This window comes from Phyllostomus discolor, chromosome 7, assembly GCF_004126475.2.
Source record: "Phyllostomus discolor isolate MPI-MPIP mPhyDis1 chromosome 7, mPhyDis1.pri.v3, whole genome shotgun sequence".
Classification (NCBI taxonomy): Eukaryota; Metazoa; Chordata; class Mammalia; order Chiroptera; family Phyllostomidae; genus Phyllostomus; species Phyllostomus discolor.
Genome location: NC_040909.2, coordinates 81,563,450 through 81,577,263, shown reverse-complemented (window position 1 = coordinate 81,577,263; position 13,814 = coordinate 81,563,450). Strand labels below are relative to the sequence as shown.

The window sequence follows — 13,814 nt, the reverse complement described above, 5'->3', positions numbered from 1 at the left end:
AAAAGTAGCCCACTTTGCACGAAGGTGGGCTGGGAGTGATTCTATCTTGACAGTTCTCGATTGCAGCAATGGTTAGAAATAGTTCTCTCCCTTCAAATTAAGCTGACTGGGATAGAAATAATACTCTTTCCTATGTAGTAAAGACTTAGGAAAATTTTCATATTTAAAATCAAGAATCACAAATATAATCAAAGTATTTCTCACATTATTTGAAAATGTATAGTCTACAAAATAAAATTGAAGAGGATATGTGTCTTCTCATTTTTTCTTTCACAGAAGAGGGAGCCACTGTCAGCTCTGTTCATGTAGCAAAAGCCGTCTCTTGGTTTTAAATGGCTGTACCTTTGTCTGCCACAGTAAAGGTAGACTGGCACACCTCTCTTTCAGGGGCTAAGAGTCAAACTCAGGCATTGTTTGTCTACCCTGGGTTGACTTTTCCATTTTCCTTTACATGTCAGACTTACAACTACTTTAGCATAGGGCTAGTAGATACAAACATATAACAGAGATAACTGAAGAGAAACATTGTTCAAAAAATAAACTTAAGAGGCAGAACCTAACTCTGTTATTTTTCATCTATTATGTAGTTCTTCAGTCTGGCTGAAGCCAAAAGTCAAACAACCAGCTGTTGAAAGACCTGTAATCATTACATCTATTAATATCACTGACCCTAATGAAATTCACTATTAGAGGATTTCCTGCCCAACTTATCAGTGTGTAGGATGCTCCTACAATCCTTTGGATGAAACACAGGCTTGTACCCAAGTTGCCAGATAGTGGGATGTTTGTGAAAACAAAGGGTTTATGAGGGGGACAATCTAAATGTGTAAGGGATACATCAGGCCAAAGCACATTGTGTTCAGATCACCACTGACCCACCCAAACCATAAAAATCCTTGACACCCCATTTCCTGTGTCATAGAAAGAGCATAACCTTGCAGGAACTCACTTCCCCTCTCTTGGCCCCAGTCCTACTTAAAAGGAAAAAATCCTATTCAGAAAGCAAGTCAGTCACTAAAGGACACAAAGGAGAATTTGTAATTCTGAAATGTGAAATGAGAAGCCCCATTCAGAACCATGTGAAGTAAAACAGAAAGTCTGTCACCCATTGTAATTTTCTCAACATGCCCCAGAGGCTGTGCTTTCCAGTAGTAACAAAAAGTTCACCCTCCTCCTCCTTCTTCCCTCTTCTTCCTTCAAAAGGAAGGGATACTTACATCTTTCTATAAGATTCCAGAGTATTTATAGGAATACATATATATATTTAATAAATATTTGTCAGCCTCATTGAGGTATGATTAATATAAAATAAAATTGTTTATACTTTGATGAGCATAGACAAATGCATATAATTATAAATTCACCACCAGTATTGTGAAAATTTCCAAAATTGCACATTCCTGTGTAAACATTGCCTTCCTCCCACCCTTATCCCAGCATCTCAACTCCTAACAACAAATACTTGCTTTCTGTCACTATAGTGCTTCTTTTCATAGAATATTATGTCAATGAAATCATATCACATCTGGTCTTTTTTTCCTGGCTCTCTCACTCAATAAAGTATTTTAAAGATTCATCTGTGATATTGGATGTATCGTGGAGTTTTTTTTATTGCTGTGTACATTTCATTACATGAACATACTATAATTTGTTTACCTATTCACCAATACCAAGCATTTTCTTTTTTAATTAAATGTATTAGAATGACATTGGTTAGTAACTTTGTATGTCAGTTGTACAGTTCTACCATACATCATGTGTACATTGCATTGTGTGTTCACAATCCAAAGTCAAATCTCCTATTACCATATATTTGACCCCCTTTACCCTCTTCCTCCTCCTCCCACCCCCTTCTGTCTGGCAACTTTCATACTGTTGTCTGTGTCTGTGGGTTTGTTTTTAGTTTTTAGCTGTTTGAGTAAAGCTGTTGGGAACATTCAAATACAAGCCTGTGTGATCACATTTTCATTTGTCTTGGGTAAATTCAAGGAGTAAGATTCCTAGGTCATCTGGTAAACATGTAACTTTTTAAGCATCTGGACTACAGTTTACACAGGGATGTAGAAGGGTGAGTAGCTCTTTATTCTAAACCCTCATGCCTGGAATGTCCTAGAGCAAAAGGACCTCTTCCACACAAAGGAGACATTGACTATCCCTGGAGAGTCAGAGGACATTTGCTGTTGTTTGCATCTTGTTGCTGGCCAGAGAGTGATAAAGTTCCCAGATGTGTATCTGAGCCCAAGAAGATAAACCTGTCAAATGCTGCCTCTCTTTCACTATCCCAACCCAGGAGCTGAAGCCTCTGGCTCCCCTACATTTTACTGGCAATTCTGACCTGGAATCCCCAATGCCAGAACCACTCAGAATAAAGCTACCCTGAGCTTTGTTCTTCAGTGTTTCCCTGCAAGGGAAATCAAGGTAGAAGGAATACTCATGGTACCAGATTCCCAGCCAAGGGCTCTCCAAGTACACTCCTTGTTACCTCAGTGGCCAACATTGCACATATCATCATTTGGTGTCTAAATATTACACGTGTATGAGGACTACCATCCTGTAGTTCCAGATGTTAGAATCTGGAATATCTCAGGCTGAGTTCAGAATTGGAAATCAGAATTTGGAATATCTAGGACTGAGAAGAGAAATTAACAATAAAACAAATGTATAAGAAGCTATGGGCTTGATATATCTAATATGAATTTCCTAGTGTCTACTATGTTATCCTGAAAACTGTTCTAGGCACTGGATATACAGCCATGAACAGAACAGACAAGGTCTTGTTTTCATGGAGCTTATTTTTTAATGGGATGAGATGACCAGTTCATCCATCTATAAATGGCAAAACACACACATGCACATGAAGAAAAATATTAATGTTGGGTAAAGAATAAAACCAGCATGCTGTGCAAGCAGGGATTTGGGGCAGCCTCTTTAAAGAAGCCAGCCATATGCAGATCCAGGAAAGTGCCCTCCTAGGACAAAGGACCCTGAGGAACAGAGAGATAGCTGCTGTGCAGACCCTGGGCTTAAAAAGAAAAGTGTGTGAGGTGCAGCAGGCAAGATTTCTGTCAGGGTAAGAAGCTGAGATATTATACAATATGTACTATACATGCTGTCTTCAAAGCCAGGATTAGTTACCTCGTGGTTGAGAAACCCAAGACCTTAGAAGAAAATTACAGTTAAAAGGATTGAGATTGAGAATGAATTTATGAAAGTCTAATGAATATTTGTATATTTGATGAACAAAACAATAATACAGATGGAGAATGCTTGTTTTGCCTTCTAAGCCATCACTTTCCTTGCCCCCTTCTTTGACACCACTCCACAATTTTATTATCCAGCTCCTTCCTCAGATTCTAAGATCTTCTGTCACGCTTATTTTATTTCATTCCATTCTACTTTATTTTATTTGTTTTATTTTCTTTTATATTTATTTTATTTTTTATTTTTAGTGCTGATGGAGTAGCTCATGAATTTTTGGCCATGATCCAACTTTATGCTAATTTATGCAAATGAATAATTACACTTTTGAAAATTTGCACTAAATTACAACATAAATAGTACAGAGGTGACTCACTTTTACCAGGCCGTAAGCCAAAGGGCTTGTCCGATCTTTTTGAGACAGTGGGTGGAGCCAGCAACCCAGATGAGGCTGATTTAATTTCACAAGTTGGCACTCCCAGCAATTGGCACATATTTTAATATAAAATTATCATGGCTTATATGTGACCCACAGAATTCAGTCTGCAAATATTAAACTGGAGTAGGGAATTTTCTGCTTAGAAGGGCTTACTTGATTGCAATTCTTAGTGAAGAAATGTTACAATGGATGTCATTTCAAAGAAATTTAAAATTAATAGATAATTGAGTCTGTATAATTTCATTCTTAATTATTCCAGTTAATTATAATAATTATTATAATAGTGATTTACTATAAACTTACACAGTCAAGCACTACACTAGGAATATTTCTAGTATATATTATATATTATTATTAATATAATAATAATTGTGAAGGCGCACCCTCCAGAGCAACCTTGGAAACCTCATGTTATATATATTATTAATATAATAATATATAATATGAACAATCATATAATATATGATATAATATAATATATTATAACAATGTGTATTATATTATATAATTATATTATAATTATATTATAGAATGATGATATCAAATTATTATATATCACAAATATGATATAATGTATGATGCATAATATAATATGATATCATTATTAGTATATTGTGTTATATGATTATATCATTATGATATATTGTATATTATAAATATTATGTAGTATAACATATTATGTAATGTATATTATCATATAATACATTATATAATATGATGTAATTATATAATATATGATACAATATAATATTATTAATAAAGTATATTGATAATATATCAATAATAATGTATTGATAATGTGATATATTATATTAACAATATAATGATAAGTATTTAATTATATATCACTAAATAGTTATATATAATATATAATAATTATATATAATTTAATCTTCACAACAATCTTATGTAGAAATTGAGGCTTAGAAATATTAATTAACTTGTCCTACATCACATTTTCCAGCAATTCCTTGGGCAGAGCTTTCACCCAAGTCTGTTAAAGTTCAGAGCCTCATCTCCACACACTAGTGTTTCCAAAAGACAATAAACCAGAAAATGGTTCTCTGAGCAAACCATTGCATAATGACTATTAAAGCTAGTCAAGAAAAAAATTATATCTTCTGAGGAAGCTGGAGATATAGTTCCCTATTTCTACTGGCTCTGTCATTCAGCATATATTTATTGAGAACTTGCTACACACCAGACACTGCTCTCTTCAGAGAAAATGCGGAAAGGAACAGGACATAGTCTCTACTCTCCAGGAGTTCACATTACGGAGACATGTTAGTTTCTAGGGCTGACATAACAAATTAGCACAACCTGTGCGGTTTACACCAACAGAAATACATTCTATCACAATTCTGGAGACCAGAAGTCCATAATCAATGGGTCATCAGGGCCACGCTCCCTTTGAAAGCTCTAGGGGAACATCCTTGGCTGTGGCGGCATGGCTCCAGTCTCTGCCTCCTCCTTCCTGTGGCCTGTCCCTGTGTGTCTGCTCCCTTTTCTCCCTCAATGAGGGCACCTCATTGGAGTTAGGACCCACCCAGGTAATCCAGGATCATCTCACCTTAAGATCCTTAATTTAATCACTAGATGACGGGTCTGGAGTGTTGCACTGGATAATGACTGGAAAGTGTCACTGAGAAGGTGATATTTAAGAAGAGACCTAAAGAAAGTGACAGAAAAATCTGTGTCACCAGGGTGTGGCAGAGGAGGTTAGTGGCTTATTGGAATCTTTCTACTCCCCTAGCCCACAGTGAACCACATTTCCCAACGCAACATGAGTGGAGGTAATGACAACGAGATTCAGCCTCTCCAACAAACAGCTTTCACATGAACCCTTTTCCCCTTTGGTTCATTGTGAAGGTGCACCCTCCAGAGCAACCTTGGAAACCTCATGTTAAACATGGCAGAACCTCCCTTAGCCTGGGTTCCAGAATGCCAACACAGAAAAACTCCCCACTGAGCTGCTCACCTGCCCAACATTTCAAATGAGGAAGAAATTGGCCACTATGTTTGTAGCTTTATAAAATTTTGAATCTATTCATTATAGCAGTTATCATTCATTATGGAAGACACATGTGGGAGAGCATTAAGGCAGCAGGTACAAAGCCCTGATGCCACAGTGCTCAGTGATTTTGAAGAGCGGTAGGACAGTCAGGGTGGCTGGAGTGGGCAATGAGGAAAGTGCCAGAAGGTGAGGTCAGAGGGCCAGGACCCACATCCTGTATTATAACAGGTCACTGTAGAGTGTTGTAAATTTGGAAGCAAGTTCAGTAAATTTAACTGAGGAGTGACATAAGTTGAAAGGGTTACACTAGAAAGAAAGCCAGAGTGTAGAGGAGTGTGTGCTAAAAAGTAGGGGCACCAGGAAGGAAGCTTCTGCAGGAAGCAAACCAGAGCTGACAGTGGTTTGGCCCAGGCCTGCAACAGATAGGTAGAAAGAGTCTCAGGTGACAGATACGTTTTAAAGGTAGAAACTTCCAGATTTCCAGAGATTGGGTATGGGGTGTGAAAGGACAAGAAAACATGAGGGAACCCTACAGTTTTAGTCCTGATTAACTGGAAGAATAAAGTTGCCACATACTCTGTTCAGTAAAGGCCTCCCTGTTGTCAGCATCTCATGTACACAGGAGGTGGTAAGGACACAGGTGTCCAGAGCAAAAAGATTGTCTGGCTTAAGAGTCCTTGAAGAACAATAGCTGGGCTAAAGAAGGATGTCTCTTCTCTTTGGAATATTCTCTGAGTATGTTTTTTTCTTTCCTTTTAAGTGTTGCTGTATCTGTCCTATGTCAGACACTGAGTGGTTTTACTTCGTTGTTCTTAAGTCCACATTAGTAGCTTCTGTCTGTCTAAAGAACAGATTGACAAAAAGCAGAAATTATTTCTGAGTATCTATGTACAGTCTTCTTAGGTGTCTACACAATTAATTATGAACTTAAATATTTTTTGAAAATTATTTAACATGTAAAAAAAATGCTTTCAAGCTCTGGCTGGTGTGGCTCAGTGGATTGAGCATTGGCCTGGGAATCAAAGGGTTGCTGGTTCAATTCCCAGTCTGAGCACGTGCCTGAGCTGTGGTCCAGGTCAGGTCCACAGTTAGGAGGCTTGTGAGAGGCAACAACACACTGATGTTTCTCTCCCTCTCTTTCTCCCTCCCTTCCCCTCTCTCTAAAATAAATAAATAAAAAATCCCTTCAAAGAAAAAGTTAGGTATGTAGCCTACCCAGCCTAGACAGTGGTCCCAAGAAACAGAAGAAATCACAGGTTACTATGACTTTTTTAGTATAAACAGCAGATTTTGGAAATAATTATAGAATATAATTCCCTTTTGGCTCCCAGAAAGTAAAAATTCCTTGTAGATAAAAATTGAACCCGATATATGTTTTACAATACATAAAGAATCCTTTTCTCCTGACTCCTAGACAGTAAACAGACATAATTCCCAAATAAGTGGTGTTAGCATTTTCTTTTTTTTTTGTTTTTGTTTTTTTGTTTTTTGTTTTCTCCCCCCTACTCCCGTTCCAGCCCCTCCACCCAACCTTCCCCCCTTCCCCCCATTACCCCCCACCCTTAGTTTTTGTCCATGTGTCCTCCAAATTTGTTCCTGTAATCCCTACCCCTTCCCCCCTGAAATTCCCTCTTCTCTCCCCTCTGGCCACTGTCAGACTATCCCCTATTTCAGTGTCTTTGGTTATATTTTGCTAGTTTTATGTTTTGTTTTGTTTTGTTGTTTAGATTCCTGTTAAAGGTGATATCATGTGGTATTTGTCTTTCACTGCCTGGCTTGTTTCACTTAGCATAATGCTTTCCAGCTCCATCCATGCTGTTGCAAAGGGTATGAGCTCCTTCTTTCTTTCTGCTGTATAGAATTCCATTGTGTAAATGTACCATAGTTTTTTGATCCATTCATTTACTGATGGGCATCTAGGTTGCTTCCAGCACCTAGCTATTGTAAATTGTGCTGCTATGAACATCGGGGTGCAAAGGTTCTTTTGTATTGGTGTTTTAGTGTTCTTAGGATAGAGTCCCAGCAATGGAATTGCTGGGTCAAAAGGCAGATCCATTTTTAGTTTTCTGAGGAAGTTCCAAACTGCTTTCCATAATGGTTGTACCAGTCTGCAGTCCCACCAACAGTGCACTAGGGACCCCGTTTCTCCACAACCTCTCCAACACTTGTTGTTTGTTGCTTTGTTTATGATGGCCATTCTGACTGGTGTGAAGTGGTATCTCATTGTGGTTTTAATCTGCATCTCTCTGATGGCTAGCGATATTGAACATCGCTTCATGTGTCTTTGGATTTTCTGTATGTCCTCCTTGGAGAATTGTCTGTTCAAGTCCTTTGCCCATTTTTTAATTGGGTTACTTGTCTTCTTAGAGTGGAGTCGCGTAAGTTCTTTATATATTTTGGAGATGAAACCCTTGTCTGAGGTATCATTAGCAAATATGTTTTCCCATACAGTTGGTTCTCTTTTTATTTTGATACTGTTTTCCTTAGCTGTGCAAAAGCTTTTAATTTTGATGAGGTCCCATTTGTTTATTCTTTCCTTTATGTCCCTTGCTCTAGGAGACAAGTCAGCAAAAAAGTTTCTGCGTGAAATATCTGAGATTTTCCTACCTACGTTCTCTTCTAGGACTTTAATGGTGTCACGCTTTATATTTAAGTCTTTTATCCACCTTGAATCTATTTTTGTATAAGGTGTAAGTTGGTGCTCGAGTTTCATTTTTTTGCACGTAGCTGTCCAGTTCTCCCAACACCATTTGTTGAAGAGGCTATTTTTATTCCATTTTATGTTGCTGCTTCCTTTGTCGAATATTAATTGACCGTAGAGGCTTGGGTTTATTTCTGGGCTCTCTGTTCTGTTCCATTGGTCCATGTGCCTGTTTTTATGCCAGTACCAGGCTGTTTTGATTACAGTGGCCTTGTAGTATAGTTTAATGTCAGGTATTGTGATTCCTCCTACTTTACTCTTCTTTCTCAAAATTGCAGCAGCTATTCGGGGTCGTTTATGGTTCCATATAAATTGTTGAAGTGTTTGTTCTATGTCTGTGAAATATGCCATTGGTACTTTAATCGGTATTGCATTGAATGTGTAGATTGCTTTTGGTAGTATGGACATTTTAATGATATTAATTCTTCCAATCCATGAACACGGTATATGTTTCCATTTGTTTGTGTCCTCCTTGATTTCTCTCCTCAGTGTTATGTAGTTTTCTGAATACAGGTCTTTTACCTCTTTGGTTAGGTTTATTCCTAGGTATTTTATTTTCCTTTTTGCTATTTCAAATGGGATTTTTTTCTTGATTTCTGCTTCTGCTGTTTCATTGTTGGTGTACAGAAATGCCTTTGATTTCTGGATATTGACTTTGTATCCCGCTGTTTTACCAAATTCATTTATTAGGTCAAGCAGTTTTTTGGTGGAGTCTATAGGATTTTCTATGTACACTATCATGTCATCTGCAAACAGTGACAGTTTTGTTTCCTCCTTTCCGATTTGGATTCCTTTTATTTCTTTTTCTTGTCTGATTGCTGTGGCTAGAACCTCCAGTACTATATTGAATAGAAGTGGTGAAAGTGGACATCCTTGTCTTGTTCCTGTTCTTAGTGGAAAAGATTTTAATTTTTGCCCATTGAGTATAATGTTGGCTGTAGGTTTCTCATATATGGCCTTTATTATGTTGAGGAATCTTCCCTCTATTCCCACTTTACTGAGTGTTTTTATCATAAATGGGTGCTGTACCTTATCAAATGCTTTTTCTGCATCTATCGATATGATCATGTGGTTTTCGTCTTTGCTTTTGTTTATGTGATGTATTACATTTACTGATTTGCGTATATTGTACCATCCTTGCATACCTGGGATGAATCCAACTTGGTCATGGTGTATGATCTTCTTAATGTACTGTTTGATGCGGTTTGCCAGTATCTTGTTGAGGATTTTAGCGTCAATGTTCATCAGCGATATTGGCCTGTAGTTTTCTTTCTTTGTTGTGTCTTTATCTGGTTTTGGGATTAAGATGATGTTGGCCTCATAAAAAGAGTTTGGTAGTCTTCCATCTTTTTGGATTTTTTGAAATAGTCTGTGAAGGATAGGTGTTAGTTCTTCCTTAAATGCTTTGTAGAATTCTCCTGTGAAACCATCTGGTCCAGGGCTTTTGTGTGTTAGGAGTTTTTGGATTACTGCTTCGATTTCTTTTGCTGTTATTGGTTTGTTGAGGCTTTCTGCTTCCATTTTATTGAGTTTTGGAAGGTTATATTTTTCTAGAAATTTGTCCATTTCATCTAGGTTTTCAAATTTCTTGGCATACAGCTCTTTGTAGTAATTTGTTACAATCCTTTGTATTTCTGTGGTATCTGTTGTAATCTCTCCTCTTTCATTTCTGATTGTGTTTATTTGGGTCTTCTCTCTTTTTTTCTTGATGAGTCTGCTTAAAGGCTTGTCGATTTTGTTTATCTTTTCAAAGAACCAACTCTTGGATTCATTGATCTTTAGAATTGTGCTTTTAGTCTCTATGTCATTTAATTCTGCTCTGATCTTGGTTATTTCCTTCCTTCTGCTTGCTCTGGGCTGTCTTTGTTGTTGTTCCTCGAGTTCTTGTAGACGTAGGGTTAGGTTGTTTGTTTGAAATGTTTCTAACCTTTTTAGGTGGGCCTGTATTGCTATGATCTTCCCTCTCAGGACTGCCTTGGCTGTGTCCCATAAGTTTTGGGCTGTTGTGAGTTCGTTTTCATTTGTTTCCAAAAACCGTTTGATTTCTTCCCTAATATCATTCTTGACCCATTCATTGTTTAATAGCATGCTGTTTAATCTCCATGAATTTGAGTGTTTTGGGTTTTTTTCCTTGTGATTGGTTTCTAGTTTCAGTCCCTTGTGATCCGAGAAATTGCTTGGTATGATTTCAATTTTTTTGAAATTGTTGAGGCTTGTTTTGTGTCCTATCATGTGGTCAATCTTTGAAAATGTTCCATGTACATTTGAAAAAAATGTGTATTTAGCTTCTTTGGGATGGAGGGTTCTGTAAATATCAGTAAAGCCCAGCTTGTCTAGGGTATTGTTCAATGCCACAATATCTTTGTTGATGTTTTGTTTGGAAGATCTGTCCATTTTTGATAGAGGGGTGTTAAAATCCCCCACAATAATTGCGTTGCTGTCCATATCTTTCTTGAAGTCCTCTAAGATTTTCTTTATGTATTTAGGTGCTCCTATGTTGGATGCATATATATTTACTATGTTTATGTCTTCTTGGTGAATTCTTCCCTTGAGTATTATGAAATGACCTTCTGGGTCTCTCTTTATGGATCTTCTTTGGAAGTCTATTTTGTCAGATATGAGTATTGCTACTCCGGCTTTTTTCTCCTGTCCATTTGCTTGGAAAATTTGTTTCCAGCCCTTCACTTTCAACCTGTGCAGATCTTTTATCCTGAGGTGGGTCTCTTGTAGACAGCATATGTGTGGGTCATGTTTTCTTATCCAATCAGCTATTCTATGTCTTTTGATTGGAGCGTTTAGTCCATTTACGTTTAAGGTTATTATTGATAGGTACTTATTCATTGCCTTTTATGTACGTGTGATCCTCTCTCACTCTCTCTTTTCCTTTCTTTCCTTAAAGCAGTCCCTTCAGCATCTCTTGCAGAGTTGGTTTAGTGGAGGTGTATTCTTTTAGACTTCTTTTGTCTGAGAAGCTTCTTATTTGGCCTTCTATCTTAATTGAGAGCCTTGCTGGGTAAAGTAATCATGGTTGCAGGCCTCTGGTTCTCATTACTTGGATTATTTCTTGCCATTCTCTTCTGGCTTGGAGTGTTTCCATTGAGAAGTCAGCTGTTAGCCTTATTGGGGCCCCCTTGTATGTTACTTCCTTCTTCTCCCTTGCTGCCTTTAAGATTCTCTCTTTGTCTTGAAATTTTGCCATTTTAATTATGATGTGTCTTGAGGTGGGCCTCCTTGGGTTCCTCTTGATTGGGACTCTCTGTGTTTCCTGTATTTGTGTGACTTTTTGTCTCATCAAATTAGGGAAGTTTTCCATCATCACTTGTTCAACTAGGTTTTCTATCCCTTGTTCTTCTTCTTCTCCTTCTGGTATCCCTATTATACGGATATTATTACGTTTCATATTGTCTTGCATTTCTCTTAATCCCTCTTCATTCTTTCTGAGCCTCTTTTCCCTTTCTTGCTCTTTCTGGGTGTTTTCTTCTATTTTGTCCTCTAGCTCGCTGATCCGATCTTCTGCTTCATCGATCCTGCTTTTCATTCCTTCTACTGTGTTCTTCATTTCAGAGATTGTATTCTTCATTTCCTCTTGGCCCTTGTTGAGAGTTTCTATTTCCTTTTTTATGCTGATGTAGTTTTCATTGAGTTCATTGTAGCTTCCCTGTAGTTTCTCGTAGCTCATTGTGAGCTCATTGAGCTTCCTGACAATCACTGCTTTGAATTCAATATCTGATAGTTGAATTGCCTCTGTTTCATTTAGCATTCTTTTTGAGGCTTCCTCCTTTCCTTTCATTTGGGGAGTATTTCTTTGTCTTCCCATTGTTTGTGAGACTCTTCTTGTTCACCTCAGCTTCTTATATTGATCTGTTCTGGCTCCCTCGGTTTATGATGTGAACTTCTTTAGTAGAGTAGCAGTGAGTTTCAGTGGTACTGTTTCCTTGACCCCCCAAGCTCGCTGGTCTTGGGCTGTTGTTTAAGTTGGCTTTGTGTTTGCCTTTGGGTTCTGATTGTTGTTGAGTCTTTCTTTGGTGGTTCCTTCCCGCCAGCTGGTTAAATGTGGGTCACTCTGTCCACCACCTTCTATATTTTGTTGTGCTGGTGAGGGCAGGTTGTGTTGAGGCTGGTTCTTCTGTGTGTACAAGGTTTAAGGAAATCTTGTTCAGTTGTTTGTATTGGGTACTGTCTCTACTGTTTAGTTGTATTTCCAGATAAGCCCTGGATTGAGGTTTGTGTGGTTACTACTCCCTCCTTCACCTTCTTCTGCTGTTATCTGTTAGTGGTTCCTTAGTTGTTGGGTTTCCTCTTCCAGTGGGTATCCTGGTGTTCACCTCCTCCACCTATTCTTTTTTGTCATCAGATGGAGGGGAGGGCAAAATGGTTTAAGACAGCAACCGAGAATTCTATGCTATTTACAGTAGTAGCAAGTAGGGAAGATATAGGAGATCCTTTCACTATGTATAGTGTTAACCGTGGTCTTCCACCCAGCTAGCTGATTTTTAGAAAGGATGGAAAGAAGATAAGACTCTTGTTGTGGGGGGAAGGATTGTGAGTTGGATCTATAAAGCAGAGAGGTTGTGGGCGGTCAGATTCTGGGGTAAGGTGAGAGTAAAGTGTAGTAAATAGGTGTAGTGTGTGAGAGAATAGAGTTAACCACTACAGTAATAGAGTTCAGGAAACTTTGAAATGGGCTACGATCTGGGGGGGGGTGGGTGTTGTGAAGTAATTACACTTGCATGGAACAGCAGTTATTTACAATAATATTATGGCAACATTCATATGGCACAGTCTATGAAATCTAGGTAATAAGGATAGGGAGTACCGAACATTGAGTAGTATGCTTATAAGACACAGGTGAGTTAATGGACAGTAGATTAGTAATACGGTATAGAAAGAGATATCAGGGGAAAGCTGTCAGGTCATACAATAAAACCAGCCTAGCAAAGCAGGCTATACAAAAAGAAGAGGGATATAAAAATATTGTTAAAAAAAAAAAGATGTAGGAACACTGGAAAAATAATAATAATACAAATTTGCAATAACTTGCAGGTTCTCTGTAATAGCAGAGTGACATTTATCTCACTGTCCCAGCTGTTGTGATGCCCCTTCTTTGGGTTCAACTTTGGTCTTTTCACCGTTCCAGGATTTTGTCTCACTTGTAGGTATTTAGGAAAAAATTTAAAAAAGAAAAAAAATAGAGAAGGCAGACGAAGGCAGGAAGAAGAGATAAAATTGGAGGACAGGAAGGAGGAAGGAATAAAACAAGAAATCAGGTAAGAGAGGAAAAAGAAATCAAAAGAGAATAAAAACAATAAAACTTAAAAAATTAAAAATTGTTAAAAAAATAGAATCAAATTAAAAAGTCTCTTGATTTCAAAGTGGCCAAACCAGTTTTTCTGCTCTTGCTGGCTGAGGCAGTCTGAAGGATGACTTGTTTGGCTTTTCTTCCTAGGCCCATGGGGTTCGCA

General features: G+C 37.8%; 1 long non-coding RNA gene across 1 annotated transcript in view; it reads right to left on the bottom strand.

Annotated features, from left to right (window-relative positions):
* LOC118501869 overlaps positions 1-13,468 on the bottom strand; it is a 30,640-nt gene extending 17,172 nt beyond the window's left edge. The window contains exon 1 of the long non-coding RNA XR_004904531.1: positions 13,430-13,468. This is a non-coding gene — a long non-coding RNA (uncharacterized LOC118501869). The remainder of the gene's footprint in view (positions 1-13,429) is intronic.
* Between the last annotated feature and the right edge of the window lie 346 nt (positions 13,469-13,814).